Source organism: Sapajus apella, unplaced genomic scaffold (assembly GCF_009761245.1).
Source record: "Sapajus apella isolate SASKATOON/1434 unplaced genomic scaffold, GSC_monkey_1.0 scaffold12, whole genome shotgun sequence".
Taxonomy (NCBI): Eukaryota; Metazoa; Chordata; class Mammalia; order Primates; family Cebidae; genus Sapajus; species Sapajus apella.
In genome coordinates, this window is record NW_022436952.1 from 2,312,175 (window position 1) to 2,323,938 (window position 11,764).

Genomic DNA, 11,764 nt, shown 5'->3' on the forward strand with positions numbered 1-11,764 from the left:
ATAGGCCAGTCGCGGTGGCTCACGCCTGTAATCCCAGCACTTTGGGAGGCCGAGGCAGGCGGATCACCTGAGGTCGGGAGTGCAAGACCAGCCTGACCAACGTGGAGAAACCCTATCTCCACTAGAAATACAAAATTAGCCGGGAGTGGTGGCAGGTGCCTGTAATCCCAGCTACTCGGGAGGCTGAGGCAGGAGAATTGCTTGAACTCGGGGGGTAGAGGGTGCGGTTAGGAGAGATCGCTCCATTGCACTCCAGCCTGGGCAACAAAAGTGAAACTCTGTCTCAAAAAAAACAAACAAAATCCTTAACTACAAATGCACACACGGAAACACACACACACACACACACACACACACATGGCGTACATGTAAAACTGGGGAAATCTAAGATCAGTGGATTGTATCAGTGTCAATTTTCTGGTTGTGTTATTGCACTAAAGTTTTTAAAGCTGTTACCATTGGGAGAAACTGGGAAAAGAATACGTGGGATCTTTTTTGTATTTATTTCTTAGAACTGCATATGAATCTATGATTATCTCAAAAAGTCTAATTCAAAAGACAAAAAATAACATGGTTCCTTCTTGAAATAGAGGAGAAAGATGTGTAAACAAGTAGTGGCCGCTTAAAGTGATATTAACTAGTAATTCAAAGTTCTGTGTGCCTGTGAGGGAGATGAGGACAAAGCGGTGTAAAATCCAGACAAATGAATGATTCAGCCAGGGTCTGAGATGAATTAGAGACAGCTTCACAAAGGGATAACGTTTGAGCTGAGGGTGAGTACTGTGGTGCCCAGTAGAGGTAAGTAGAGAATGAGGGCTCAGCGTGGTAGCTCATGCCTGTAATCCCAGTACTTTGGGAGGCTGAGATGGGAGTATCGCCTGAGCTCAGGAGTTTCAGAAGAGCCTGGGCAACATGACCAAGCCCTGTTTCTACCACAAATACAAAAATGGGCTGGGTGTGGTAGTGTGTGCCTGTAGTTCCAGCTACTCGGGAAGCTGAGGCAGGAGGATCGCTTCTTGAGCCTGGGAGGTTGAGGCTGTAGTGAGCCATGTTTGGGACACGGCACTCTAGTCTGTGTAACAAAGTGAGACCCTGTCTTAAAAAAAAAAAAAAAAAAAAAAAAAGGGCTTTTCTGATCCAGCAAGATGGCAGAGGTGGAGCAGAAGAATAAGTGTACACCTACCACGGTGTGGACCTGGACCAGCTGCTGGACACGTCCTACGAACAGCTGATGCAGCTGTACACTGTGCACCAGTGGCTATGGCTGAACCCGGACCTGCAGCGGAAGCAGGACTTGCTGCGGAAGCGCCTTTGCAAGGCCAGGAAGGAGGTGCCGCCCGTGGAGAAGCCAGAAGTGGTGAAGACGCAGACTCACCGGTGGGACATGATCATCCTGACCGAGATGGTGGGCCGCACGGTGGGCGTCTACAACGGCAAGACCTTCGACCAGGTGGAGATCAAGCCGGAGGTGATCGGTCACTACCTGGGCAAGTTCTCCATCACCTGCAAGCCCGTGAACCATGGTTGGCCCGGCATCGGGGCCACCCACTCCTCCTGCTTCATCCCTCTCAAGTAGTGCCTCAACTAATAAAGGCACACATTGGCCGGGGGGCAATGGCTCATGCCTGTAATCCCGGCACTTTGGGAGGCTGAGGTGGGTGGATCACCTGAGGTCAGGGGTTCAAAACCATCGTGGCCAACATGGCGAAACGCTGTCTCTACTAAAAATACAAAATTAGCCCGGCATGGTGGTACATGCCTGTAATCCCAGCTACTTGGTAGGCTGAGGCAGGAGAATTGTTTGAACCTGGAAGGTGGAGGTTGCACTGAGCGGAAATTGCACCATTGCACTCCAGCCTGGGCAACAAGAGTGAAACTCTGCCTCAAAAAAAAAAGAAAAAAAGAAAGAAAGAAATTAAATAAATAAAGTCCAAAATCTCCAAAAAAAAAAAAAAGTGAGATGTACAAAGGCTGGAGGTGTGTACATTCACAGGATGTTTAAGGAGTAGCAACATGACCTGCAGTGAAACTGGTCCTATTCTAGGTTAAGGTGGACTCATTGATGAGTTGAGGACTGCTGCTGAAGCAAACAGGATTAATCAGAAAAAAAAAAAAAAAAAAAAAAAAACTTCTGTAAGGAAGAGATCTACTGATTCAATGCAGTCCCAATCAGAATTTCAGCCTTCTTTTTTTTTTTTTTTGAGATGGAGTCTTGCTTTGCTACCCAGGCTGGAGCGCAATGGCGGGATATTGGCTCATTGCAACCTCCACCTCCTGGGTTCAAGCGATTCTCCTGCCTCAGCTTCCAGAGTTGCTGGGATTACAGGCATGCACCACTAGGCCCAGCTAATTTTTTGTATTTCTAGTAGAGATGGGGTTTCACCATGTTGGCTAGGCTGGTCTTGAACTCCTGACCTTAGGTGATCCACCTGCCTCGGCCTCCCAAAGTGCTGGGATTACAGGCATGAACCACTGTGCCCACTCTTATTTTTATTTATTTATTTTTTTAAAAAAAGACAGGGTCGCCGGGCGCGGTGGCTCAAGCCTGTAATCCCAGCACTTTGGGAGGCCAAGGCGGGTGGATCACGAGGTCAAGAGATCGAGACCATCCTGGTCAACATGGTGAAACCCCGTCTCTACCAAAAATACAAAAAATTAGCTGGGCATGGTGGCGCGTGCCTGTAATCCCAGCTACTCAGGAGGCTGAGGCAGGAGAATTGCCTGAACCCAGGAGGCGGAGGTTGCGGTGAGCCGAGATCGCGCCATTGCACTCCAGCCTGGGTAACATGAGTGAAACTCCATCTCAAAAAAAAAAAAAAAGAGACAGGGTCTTGCTATGTTGCCCAGGCTGGAGTGCAGTGGCTATTCACAGGCGCGATCCCACTACTGATCAGCACGGGAGTTTTGACCTACTCCGTTTCCAACCTTGGCCGGTTCACCCCTCCTTAGGCAACCTGGTGGTCCCCTGATCCCAGGAGGTCACCATATTGATGCTGAACTTAGTGCAGACACCTGATCGGCATAGCACACTACAGCCCAGAACTCCTGGACCCAAGAGATCCTCCAGCCTCAGCCTCCCGAATAGCTGAGACTACAGGCACGCGCCACTGAGCCTGGCCCTGCCCTTATTTTTATTTTTTGAGACAGAGTTGGCTTTGTCCCCCAAGTTGGAGTGCAGTAGTAAGATCTTGGCTCACTGCAACCTCTGCTCTCTGAGCTCAGGCTACCTTCCCACCTCAGCCACCTGAGTAGCAGGGACTATAGGCATGCACTATCACACTCAGCTAATTTTTTTTTTTTTTTTTTTTTGAGATGGAGTTTCACTTTTGTAGCCCAGGCTAGAGGGCAATGGGGTGATCTTGGTTCACTGCAACCTCTGCCTCCCGGGTTCAAGTGATTCTCCTGCCTCAGCTTCCCAAGGAGCTGGGATTACAGGCATGGGCCACCTCTCCCAGCTAATTTTGTATTTTTACTAGAGACGGGATTTCTTCATGTTAGTCAGGCTGGTCTCGAACTCCCAACCTCAGGTGATCCGCCCGCTTCCCAAAGTTCTAGGATTACAGGCATGAGCCACCATGCCTGGCACCCAGCTAATTTTTGTATTGTTTTAGTAGAGACGGGGTTTTGCCATGTTTCCCAGGCTGGTTTTGAACTCCTGAACTCAAGCAGTCCTCCCACCTCAGCTACCCAAAGTCCTGAGATTACAGGTGTAAACCACTATGCCTGTCCAAATGTAAATATTAAATTTGTTTTTTTAGATGGAGTCTCACTCTGTTGCCCAGGTTGGAGTATAGGGGCACAGTCTCAGCTCACTCCTCCACCTCCCGGGTTTGAGCGATCCTCCTGCCTCATCCTCCCAAGTAGCTTGGATTACAGGTATATGCCACCATGCCTGTCTAATTTTGTATTTTTAATAGAGACGGGGGGCCAGGCGCGGTGGCTCACGCCTGTAATCCCAGCACTTTGGGAGGCCAAGGCAGGTGGATCACAAGGTCAAGAGATCGAGACCATCCTGGTCAACATGGTGAAACCCCGTCTCTACTAAAAATACAAAAAATCAGCTGGACATGGTGGCACGTGCCTGTAATCCCAGCTACTCAGGAGGCTGAGGCAGGAGAATTGCCTGAACCCAGGAGGCGGAGGCTGCGGTGAGCTGAGATCGCGCCATTGCACTCCAGCCTGGGTAACGAGAGCGAAACTCCGTCTCAAAAAAAAAAAAAAAAAAATAGAGACAGGGTTTCTCCATGTTGGTCAGGCTGGTCTTGAACTCCTGACCTCAGGAGACCCACCTGCCTTGGCCTCCCCAAGTGCTGAGATTATAGGCATGAGCCACCGTGCCCAACCAAAATATGTTTTTACATTTATATAAATGTAAAAAACCTTGACCCTTACCTCATACCATATACAAAAAATAACGAGTAATATTTAAGTGTAAGAGGTAAAATAATTCAACTAGAAAAAAACATTGAAAATTTTTTTCTTTTTTTCTTTTTTTTTTTTTTTTTGAGACCGAGTTTCACTCGTTACCCAGGCTGGAGTGCAATGGCACGATCTCGGCTCACTGCAACCTCCGCCTCCTGGGTTCAGGCAATTCTCCTGCCTCAACCTCCTCAGTAGCTGGGATTACAGGCATGCGCCACCATGCCCAGCTAATGTTTTGTATTTTTAGTAGAGACGGGGTTTCACCATGTTGATCAGGATGGTCTCGATCTCTTGACCTCGTGATCCACCCGCCTCGGCCTCCCAAAGTGCTGGGATTACAGGCTTGAGCCACCGCGCCCGGCCGAAAATTTTTTTCAATATTTCAATATTTGCCACAAAAAGCGTAAAAAAGAAGAAATAAGTTTGACTTCATCAACATTGAAATCCTTTGTTCCTCAAAAGACACTGTTTAGTAGAAAACTAAAGGACAAGCCACAGGACAGGCATAAGACATCCCCCAGCACTATGGGAGGCAGTAACAGGAGGAGGCTTGAACTCGCTTGAGGCCAGCTCGAGACCAGCCTGGACAACATAGTGAGATCTCATTTCTACCAAAAAAAAAAATTAGTCGGGCGTGGTGGCACACACCTGTAGTCCCAAATACCTGGGAGACTGAGGTGGGAGGATCCCTTGTTCCCAGGAGTTTGAGGCTGCAGTGAGTTGTGATCAGGCTGCTGCACTCCAGGCTGAGCAACATAGTGAGATCTCATCTCAAATAACATAAAATTCTGAAAATGAAAACTAATCTATATTGCCTGGAAGCAAAACAGTGGCTGCCTGGGAACATGGCAGTAGGGAAGTGAGGGGTAGATTATAAAGGAGTACAGGGAAACTCATGGAGGTGAAGAACATGTTCATTATCTTGCTTGTGGTAATGGTTTCACTGGTATATACATGGTTTTTTGTTGTTTTTTTGTTTATTTGTTTGTTTTTGTTTTTTTGAGACAGAGTCTCCCTCCGTTGCCCCGGCTGGAGTACGATGGTGCGATCTCAGCTCACTGCAACCTCTGCCTCCCAGGTTCAAGCGATTCTCCTGCCTCAGTCTCCTAACTAACTGGGATTACAGGCACCCGTCACCATGCTCAGCTAATTTTTGTATTTTTACTAGAGACAGGGTTTCACCATCTTGGCCAGGCTGGTCTTGAACTCCTGACCTCATGATCCACCCGCATTGGCCTCCAAAAGTGCTGGGATTACAGGCATGAGCCACTGTGCCTGGCTATGCATGTATTAAAACTAATCAAATTGGACACTTTTTTTTTTTTTTTTAGATGGAGTTTCACTCTTGTTACCCAGGCTGGAGTGCAATGGCGCGATCTCGGCTCACTGCAGCCTCCGCCTCCTGGGTTCAGGCAATTCTCCTGCCTCAACCTCCTGAGTAGCTGAGATTACAGGCACGCGCCACCATGCCCAGCTAATGTTTTGTATTTTTAGTAGAGACGGGGTTTCACCATGTTGACCAGGATGGTCTCGATCTCTTGACCTCGTGATCCATCTGCCTTGGCCTCCCAAAGTGCTGGGATTACAGGCTTGAGCCACCGCACCTGGCCAAATTGTACACTTTATATGCCGTTTATTGTACATTAATTGTATATCAGGAAAGCTGTTTTAAAAATACAATAAAATAGCAATCATAACATGTGCTTTTTGGCAGTTTATAAAGCACTATGTGACCTTCACAACACCCTAGTGAGGTAAAGAGCCAGGCAGTAGTTTCCCGGTTTCACAGATGAAACACTGAGGCTGGGAGAGACGACACGGTTTGCCCCAGGCTACAGCACAAGGATGTAAGTGAGCTGGATTGGGGCCTATGCCTTGGGTTGGATTAGCAGGGTAAAGAGGGCTAGAATTAGATTCCAGCCTGTCTCAGCCATTTATAGCTGGGTTCCTCGCATTATTGCTTTATTTATTATTTTATTGTGAAAAAAATATGCATAAAACATACATATCTGGCTGCGCGTGGTGGCTCACTCCTGTAATCCCACCACTTTGGGAGGCTGAGGCAGGCAGATCACCTGAGGTCAGCCGTTCAAGACCAGCCTGGCCAACATGGTGAAGCCCCATCTCTACCAAAAATACAAAAATTAGCCTGGTGTGGTGGCACACACCTGTAATCCCAGCTACTCCGGAGGCTGAGGTAGGAGAATCGCTTGGCCAAGGCGGGAGAATCGCTTGAACCTGAGAGGCAGAAGTTGCAGTGAACCAAGATCACGCCCCTGCACTCCAGCCTGGGCAACAGAGCGAGACTCTCTTAAAAAAAAAAGTACACGCAGGCTGGGCGCGGTGGCTCAAGCCTGTAATCCCAGCACTTTGGGAGGCCAAGGCAGATGGATCACGAGGTCAAGAGATTGAGACCATCCTAGTCAACATGGTGAAACCCCGTCTCTACTAAAAATACAAAAAATCAGCTGGGCATGGTGGCACGTGCCTGTAGTCCCAGCTGCTTGGGAGGCTGAGGCAGGAGAATTGTCTGAACCCGGGAGGCAGAGGTTGCGGTGAGCCGAGATTGCGCCATTGCACTCCAGCCTGGGTAACAAGAGCGAAACTCCGTCTCAAAAAAAAAAAAAAAAAAAATGTACACGAATGTAGTCATCACACAGGTAAATCAAGAAACATATTGCTAGCAGGGGGCGCCCTGAGAGGTCCCTCCTCAGTCACAGCTCCCTCCCCAGATAACTACTGCCTTCACTGTGAGCCCGAATCATCTATCTCCTGGATTACTTCAACATCCTTCTAAGTAGGTCTTCTTGGCCTACCCTCCCCCACTTCCTTCTCAACACAATAGTCAGAAGATTCCTTTTATTTATTTATTTAGACAGAGTGTTGCTCTGTCACTCAGGCTGGAGAGCAGTGGCACAATCTTGGCTCACTGCAACCTCTGCCCTCTCAAGCAATCCTCCTACCTCCTGACTCAACCTCCCCAGTAGCTGGAACCACAGGTGCATACTATCATGCCCTGCTAATTTTTGTGTGTGTTTTTTGGTGGAGAAGGTGTTTTGCCATGTTGCCCAGGCTAGTCTTGAACTCCTGGGCTTAGGCGATCCTGCCTTGGCTTCCCAAAATGCTGGGATTACAGGCTTGAACCATCATGCCCTGCCAGAAAACTCCTATTAGTTTTTTATTTTATCTTATTTTAAGACAGAGTCTCATTCTGTCTCCCAGGCTGGAGTGCAGTGGCGCAATCTCTGCTCACTGCAACCTCTGCCTCCTGAGTTCAAGCGATTTTCCTGCCTCATCCTCCTCAGTAGCTGGGATTACAAGTGCCCACCACCACGCCCAGCTAATTTTTGTATTTTTATTGGGGACAGGGTTTTGCCACATTTGCCAGGCTGGTCTCAAACTCCTGACCTCAAGTGATCAGCCCTCCTTGGCCCCCCAAAGTGCTAGGATTACAGAAGCCACCATGCCCAGCCTTTTTTAAAATTTGAAACAGAACTTTGCTCTGTCACCCAGGCTGGAGTGCAGTGGCACGATCATGGCTCACTGCAGCGAAGTGCCACCACATCCAGCTAATTTTTGTATTTCCTGTAGAGACAGAGATTCACCGTGCTGCTCAAACTCCTGGGCTCAAGTGATCTACCTGCAGCAGCCTCTCAAGGTGCTGGGAATACTCTTTGCACCATTGCCTCCAGTCCCATTCAGCTCTTGAAGAATGCCTGGGCTCCTTCAAATGTGTCTCCTGGCACATGTGTATGACATTTTACAGAGCATATGCCTAGGAGTAGAACTGTAGAGTTGTAGTGTATGTGGCTCTTTGATTTTAGTAGATAATGCCAAATGGTTTCCAGAGTGTTTGCATCAATCTATCCTCTCACCCTTTTTTTTTTTTTTTTTTTTTTTTGGAGACGGAGTTTCGCTCTTGTTACCCAGGCTGGAGTGCAATGGCGCGATCTTGGCTCACCGCAACCTCCGCCTCCTGGGTTCAAGCAATTCTCCTGCCTCAGCCTCCTGAGTAGCTGGGACTACAGGCACGCGCCACCATGCCCAGCTAATTTTTTTGTAGTTTTAGTAGAGACGGGGTTTCACCATGTTGACCAGGATGGTCTCGATCTCTTGACCTCGTGATCCACCCGCCTCGGCCTCCCAAAGTGCTGGGATTACAGGCTTGAGCCACCGCGCCCGGCCTTTTTTTTTTTTTTTTAGATGGAGTTTCACTCTTGTTGCCCAGACTGGAGTGTAATGGCAAGATCTCAGCTCACCGAAACCTCCGCCTGCTGGGTTCAAGCTATTCTCCGGCTTCAGCCTCCCAAGTAGCTTACAGGCATGCGCTGCCATGCCCAGCTAATTTTTGTATTTTTAGCAGAGACGGAGTTTCTCCATGTTGGTCAGGGTGGTCTTGAACTCCCAACCTCAGGTGATCCCCCCGCCTCGGCCTCCCAAACTGCTGGGATTACAGGCGTGAGCCACCGCACCTGGCCTCCCTCTCACCTTTTTTAACCTCACTTGTCTTGTGTTTTGTTCGTAAAATAAGAGGATTGGAGAGTCGAATTTCTGAGCTCTCTTTTGGTTCTGATATCTCATGAATCTGTGATCAAGGAGCCCTAAATCAGTAGCACTTAGTGCTGAACATTTCTTTCTTTTTTTATTTTTTGAGACCGAGTTTCACTCTTGTGGCCCAGGCTGGAGTGCAATGGCATGATCTCGGCTCATCGAAACCTCCGCCTCAGCCTCCCGAGTAGCTGGGATTACAGGCATGTGCCACCACACCCAGCTAATTTTGTATTTTTAGTAGAGATGGGGTTCTCCATGTTGGTCAGGCTGGTCTTGAACTCCCGACCTCAGGTGATCCACCTGTCTTGACCTCCCAAAGTACTGGGATTACAAAGCTTGAGCAACCATCCCTGGCCTGGTACTGAGCATTTCTGAGGGAACACCAAAGTTGTGAGAGAGAGGGAGAGGTCAATGCAACCTGTGCTGGAGATGAGGCCTGCAAATGCTGTAGGGCTGAGCACAGTTCTAAACCTTGAATATTGGAGTTACAACAACCTGGGCAAGGTGGTATGACCCAGTCTCTACAAAAAAAAAAAAATTCTGTTTTTAATTATCCAGTTATGGTGGCATTTGCCTATAGTGCCAGTTACTCTGGAAACTGAGGCAGGAAGATCACCTGAGCCTAGGAGGTTGAGGCTGCAGTGAGCTGTCATCAAGCCACTGCTCACTGCTCTCCAGCCTGGGTGACAGAGTGAGACCCTGTCTCAAAAAAAAAAAAAAGCCAGACACATGTATCCCAGCACTTTGGTAGGCCAAGGCGGGAGGATCACTTGAGCCTAGGAGTTTGAGACCAGCCTGGGCAACTTAGTGGGACCCCATCTCTATGGGAAAAAAAATGGTGTTGGGTAGAGACTTGGGCCTTGACAGAGCCTGGCAACTCTTATCTGTACATCATGACCTCTGCTCCTGCCTGCACTTGAGAGAATTTCCAAACAGAATATGGCAAAGAGAGACAAGAAGCAAAAATAATAAACTCAGCCAGGTGCAGTGAATCATACCTGTAATCCCAGCAGTTTGTGAGGCTGAGGTGGGTGGATCACCTGGGTCAGGAATCTGAGACCAGCCTGGCCAACAGGGTGAAACCTGCGTCTCTACAAAAAATACAAAAATTAGGGCAAGGTGGCACTTGCCTGTAATCACAGCTACTTGGGAGGCTGAGGCAGGAGAATCACTTGAACTCAGGAGGCAGATGCTGCAGTGGGCCAAGATCGTGCCACTGCACTCCAGCCTGGGTGACAAAGTAAGACTCTGTCTCAAAAAAAGAGAAAAGTAAATAGAATGATGAGAAAATGGGTTCCAGATTGATTAATTTGGGGCAGATGAACCTCTGTGTGGGTGTGGTAGGGTAACAAGAGAGTCCTCCTTGAGGAGGCTAGGGGTTGGGGGCGGAGGCCTAGGATGAGACCACTGAGTGAACTGGAAAACTTTAGTGGCTGGCTCCTGGGCCCTCTGGCCAGCACCTCTCCTCCCTCATTGCTTAGACAGTTATTTTTTGTTGTTCCTGCCCAGGAATAGTCAAACTTAGGCATAGCAACACCTACATGGAGGACCATCACTCAGCAAACATTTATTGAGTACTTACTATGTACCAGTCATTATTATTATTATTTTTCTGAGACAGTCTTTTTTTTTTTTTTTTTTTTGAGACGGAGTCTCGCTCTTGTTACCCAGGCTGGAGTGCAATGGCGCGATCTCGGCTCACCGCAACCTCCGCCTCCCAGGTTCAGGCAATTCTCCTGCCTCAGCCTCCTGAGTAGCTGGGATTACAGGCACGCGCCACCATGCCCAGCTAATTTTTGGTACTTTTAGTAGAGACGGGGTTTCACCATGTTGACCAGGATGGTCTCGATCTCTTGACCTCGTGATCCACCCGCCTCGGCCTCCCAAAGTGCTGGGATTACAGGCTTGAGCCACCGCGCCCGGCCCTCTGAGACAGAGTCTTACTCTGTCATCCATGCTGGAGTGCAGTGGTGCAATCTCAGCTCACGACAAACTCTGCCTCCCGGGTTCAAGCAGTTGTGCCTCAGCCTCCTCATTAGCTGGATTACAGGCCCATGGCCACCACACCTGGCTAATTTTTGTATTTTTAGTAGAGATGGGGTTTCACCATGTTGGTCAGGCTGGTCTCAAACTCCTGACCTCATGATCCACCCTCCTTGGCCTTCCACAGTGCTGGGATTATAGGTGTGAGCCACCTTGTTTGGCCACCAGTCATTATTTAAACTGCTAGAAATACAGCAATGAAGAACATAGACAAAGATTCCTATCTTCATCATGCACATATGCAAGTGTATCTGAAGGATAAATTATTAGAAATGGAATTACTGGACCAAAAGGCAAATGAATTTAAAATGTTTGCCAATATTACCAAATTGACATACAAAGAGTTTATTATATTTTATGTCCCATTTGGATGACCATTTCCCTAGGAGTGTATCTGTCTTTCTTTTTTTTTTCTGAGACAGGGTCTAACTCTGTCACCCAGGCTGGTGTTCAGTGGTGCAGTCACTGAACCGCATTTTTTTTTTTTTTTTAGGTGGAGTCTCACTCTGTTGCCCAGGCTAGGGGACAGTGGTACAATCTCAGCTCACTGTAACCTCCACCTCCCGGGTTCAAGCTATTCTCCTGCCTCAGCCTCCCGAGTAACTGGGATTACAGGCATGCACCACCACACCCGGCTAATTTTTTGTATTTTTGGTAGAGACAGGGTTTCGCCATGTTGGCCATGCTGGTCTTGAACTCCTGGCCTCCAGTGATCTGTCTGCTTTGGCTTTCCGAAGTGCTGGGATTA

General features: G+C 48.3%; 1 pseudogene; it reads left to right on the plus strand.

Annotated features, from left to right (window-relative positions):
* The first annotated feature begins 1,145 nt into the window (after positions 1 to 1,145).
* On the plus strand, positions 1,146 to 1,601 carry LOC116552791 (annotated as a pseudogene).
* Positions 1,602 to 11,764: the final 10,163 nt, after the last annotated feature.